This window comes from Octopus bimaculoides, unplaced genomic scaffold, assembly GCF_001194135.2.
Source record: "Octopus bimaculoides isolate UCB-OBI-ISO-001 unplaced genomic scaffold, ASM119413v2 Scaffold_325444, whole genome shotgun sequence".
Classification (NCBI taxonomy): Eukaryota; Metazoa; Mollusca; class Cephalopoda; order Octopoda; family Octopodidae; genus Octopus; species Octopus bimaculoides.
This window is the reverse complement of record NW_026416177.1, coordinates 5,900-10,644: the sequence shown is the minus strand read 5'-3', so window position 1 is coordinate 10,644 and position 4,745 is coordinate 5,900. Positions and strand designations below refer to the sequence as shown.

At 32.1% G+C, this 4,745-nt stretch overlaps 1 long non-coding RNA gene across 1 annotated transcript in view; it reads left to right on the top strand.

The window, feature by feature from the left end:
- Positions 1 to 4,745, top strand: part of LOC128251533 (uncharacterized) — a 10,282-nt gene that overhangs the window by 3,022 nt on the left and 2,515 nt on the right. The window lies entirely within an intron of this gene.

The following is a 4,745-nucleotide window of genomic DNA, read 5'->3' as shown; positions in this document are numbered from 1 at the left end:
ACCTGTCCAACTCATATCAGTGCAGGGAAAATGGATCTCAAAATAGTAATGGTGGTGGTGGAGGTGATGGCAATGGTGGTGGTGGTGGTGGTGGTGGTTGTGTTGCTGTTTATGATATGCACAAATACAGAAAATTAAAAAAAAAAACCCAGTGGTGAAACTTTTTACAGGTGGTGCCTTCTGAACAGCTATCATTAACACACCTACTCTCACTCTCTCTCTCTCTTACACACACACACACAATTACACATATTTGTTAGTATGTAATTTACAACAGTTTCCTCATGTTTACTCAGTACAGGCAAGGCCTGTATAGACATACTCAAGTACTTTACAAATATTTATATCCATTAGCCCAAACAGACAATGTATTCTGTACTTCATCTTAAATAGATCTTTCATACATTTGAAAGAAGATATCTGCAAAGCATCTTTAACCTATGATACTTGATAAACATCACGTAGGTTTAGAGACAGTATTTACAATTAGCAAACACTAAGTTTTAGTTAAATATGCAATCCAATTATTTTTTACATAGTATATCATCAGCTAAGATAGTCATTCAAATCATTTGTGTATTGTTTAATACTTCTAGAAGCAATTTCAACAATAAATAATTAACACTGGATTTATAATCAGCAACAATAAAGATAAGGTTTTAAATCATCTGAAAACATTTGTTTTGAGCAACTTTATTTCATGCTGTTAATTTACAGATACAAATCATCTTTTGTCAAACAATGAATTGTTGGTTAATTTAGTTATTTTTGCAGTCAACTCCGATTTTGCCTGTCTGAATTCCTTTCATAAAAATAATATGTATTAATAGCTTTTTTTACTAACAACATAGAAATTTTTTTTTTTCTTGTTAAGTCAAACACAAAGAAATCTACTCATCAAAAAATTGATTTTTTCCCCAGTTTTTCACAATCCAGAAATACATTTAACATAACAGACTATTTACACTCTACAGACTGATGTAAAACATACCTGGATTATTCTGGAACAAAATGGAGAATTTGTATAAATAATATGATCTTAAAATAAATGTGCTTTATTGCATTTAGTAAAAGAAAAAGAAAAAAGAATTTTGTTTTACCAAAAATACTACAAAACTTATTATAACATATGATTCTCAATAATTTCATTCAGCTTTTCTTTTCTTTTTCAATCAAAAGCCAAAACAGTAAAAATATTTTTGAAGAAACCAAATTTTTATCTCATAGTGAGCTTCAGTAACTTATGTACAAAACCTCAAATAAATACCAACTACTTCTAAGTTAATACAGACTCGTTCATGTCCACAAACAACATTTGATGAATAATTACATTAATTTACAGAATATATATACACAGTTGTTTCCATTTGAAATGCTCAAGTTCTGAAAATATAAAAATCTTGATCTGTAGAAGCATGAATAAAAGGATTTATTGCAAAATTTTATGAAGGAAATATTGAACTTTGTACATGTGTTTAGTAAACATCAGTTATGAAAGATGTTTAAGAGATGGATTCACAAAACCTTTGGTAGAGATGGTAAAGGTTTTGCATAAGCAGTGAAACTGTTCTTCATAGGTAAATTCCATGGCTGTGATGATATGCTAGGTGTATCATTCTTTTCTCGTGAAGATTTTAAATCAATAACGTCATTGCTTGAGTTTTTCTGACCAAAATTTGATGATTGGGAGGGAGTACCGATAAATATATTAATACCTTTAGGTCTATGAAATTTCTGCAGGAAAGATTTCCTATCTTTGTTTTGGAACTGCTCAGCTTTGGAGGAAATATGACCTGAAGAGCATAAATAGAAAACATGTGATAAGACTGAATGCGATAGTAACAAATAAATTTATGCAATTGAATCATTATAAATAAATAGAAATGTCTGCTATTGTTTCATTTCCCATTAACAAATGACAAGTTGATCACATTATTTTTCAAATATACAGACAAAAGTATACTTGGACCGATTTATAAACAGTTATAACAACTGTTTCACATGTCTATTATCTTTTATCTTGTACTTGTTTCAGTCATTAAACTGTGGCCATGCTGGAGCACTGCCTTGAAGAATTTTTAGTTGAATGAATCAACTCCAGTACTAATTTTTTTCTTATTGGTCTCACTTACTGGTCTTCTATTGGTCTCTTTTGCTGAACTGCTAAGTTATGGGGATGTAAGTACACCAACACACGTCAAGCAGTGGTGGGAGACAAACTCAGACTCAAAGACACACACATGCATGCAAGTGCACACACACACACCACACACACACACACACATATGTGTGTATATATATATATATATATATATATACATACATACACCCCCTAACACTCACATGTATATATGTATACAATAGGCTTCTTTCACTTTTCATCTACCAAATCCACTTACTGTCTGCTTGGCTTGAGGCTGTAGTGGAAAACACTTGCCCTAGGCGCTACACAATGGGACTGAACCCAGAACCATGTTGTTGGACAGCATGCGTCTTACCATATAGCTGTGCCTGTGCATAGTTTTAAATGTGTATTGTCATATATTTATGATACTTGTGTGTATGTGCATATATATTTCTCTCTCTCTTTATATATATGCATATATACAATAATAATAATAATATTAGGGACAAAATCCAAAGTTCATGAAACTTGGTTTTTTCCCTAAAACTATATATGCATATATACATGTACATGATGTTGATGATGATTATTATAATAATTATTATTATTGTCTTTGCACAGCTTCTAACACTGGAGATGTACTACAGTGTCAGCTGTTCACTACCAGTGAACTAAGGTAACACCTCTTATTTTTCGAGCACCTTCCAGAGTATTCGAGCGGTTCCAAGCAGTGCTGTTTTCTGCAAGTGCTCCACCCTTATTGCAGCCTCTATTTGTTCCACATAGTTCTCAAGATTTTTGCTCACTGTTCCCAGGGCTCTGACAATTATTGGTACTATTGCTACCTTTTTCATCGACCACAACTGCTTAACTTCCCAAGCTAACTTGTCATATCTCTCGACTTTTCTTTCTTCCTTATCGCATACCTTGTTGTTAGCTGGGCATTCTATAGCTATGATCCAGCATAGTTTGTTTTCTTTCTCAATTAAGGCTATGTCCGGCTTCCTATTCTCTATCTCATGGTTGAACTGAATCATAAAATCCCATAGGATCTTTGCATTTCTATTTTTGACGATGCCTTCAAGACTAACACACCACACTTTTTCAGTCCAAACTCCATTCTGATATCAGCACTGAAGGTATACACCGTATCAATGAGGGAATTGACTTGGGCTTCATCTTTGCCACAAAGTTTGAGGTCATCCATGAAAAACAAATGGTTGACTTTTTGTTGGCAGCTTTTGAATACATACCCAGCTTTTGCTTTCCTCAGAATCAGTGTTAGTGGTATCAAGCACAGTACAAATATCAGTGGGGACAGGTAATTATTATTATTATTATTATCATTATCATTATTATTACTGTTATTATTATCATCATTATTATTATCATCATTATTATCATCATTATTATTATCATTATCATCATCATCATCATCATCATCATCATTATTATTATTATTATTATTATTATTATTAAATTAGAATAAAAATGACTTGTTACAACTGGCCAGATTTTGCTGCTCATTTGAATTTATCAAATGAATGAAGACTTTCTTTCGGTTGATGGAATTTATATTTTTATAGTGGAAGGGATTACTGGAAAACAGTTTTTCTTAAAAGAAATTATTTATTATATTGAATGAGGTGGATAGTTGAATTCTGGTAAATTAGAGAACACTGAACAATGACTAAAATATATATTATACAATGAGCATAACATGTAGATCACACGAGAGGAACAAGTTTTAACATGGTGTATTAGTTTAATGCTTAAAAAAGAAGAGAAAGAATTGTGATGTTTCAGATGCCATTCCTTCATCAGAAAAATACAAAAGAAAAGGTGGTAGAAAAGTAAAAAGAATGAGGAAAGGTGGTTGGGGAGGAAAAAAGGAGGAAGGGGTTAGAAGAGAGGAAGAGGTGGGATGGCACAGAGAAAAAGAAATTAAATTATTTAGGAGACTGTAGATGAAAATATATGATTGAAGGGGTGTGAGTAAGGAAGGAAGATAAAGAGAATAGGTAATGACTTGTGTCTTTGGAAAAAGAAGTAAAAGGGCACAGAAATATATTTCAATTGTAATGAAGGGAAAAATAAAAATATATAAAATTTCAAAAATAAAGTAAATAATATTAATTTAGTAATATACTGCTATAATTAGGGGTTTATAAATTAGTAATACTGATGAACAAAACAGATGAAAAAAATATATCTACATTATTCTTTTACTATTTTGCTTATTGTGTCATTTGACTGTGGCCATGCTGGAGTACTGCATTGAAGGGTTTTAGTTGAAAAAAATTGACCTCAGGACTTATTTTTCAAGCCTAGTACTTATTCTATCAATTTCTTTTGCTGACCTGCTAAGTTACAGAGAAGTAGACACATCAACACTAGTTGTCAAGCAGTGATAGAGAGGGACAAACACAGATACAAAGACACACCCACATATATATATATATATATATATATATATATATATATATACAACAGGTTTCTTTCAGTTTCTGTCCACCAAATCCACTCATAAGTCTTTCGTTGGCCTGACGCTATAGTAGAAGACACTTCCTCAAGGTGCCACACAGTGGGACTGAACCCAGAACCATGTGGTTGGGAAACA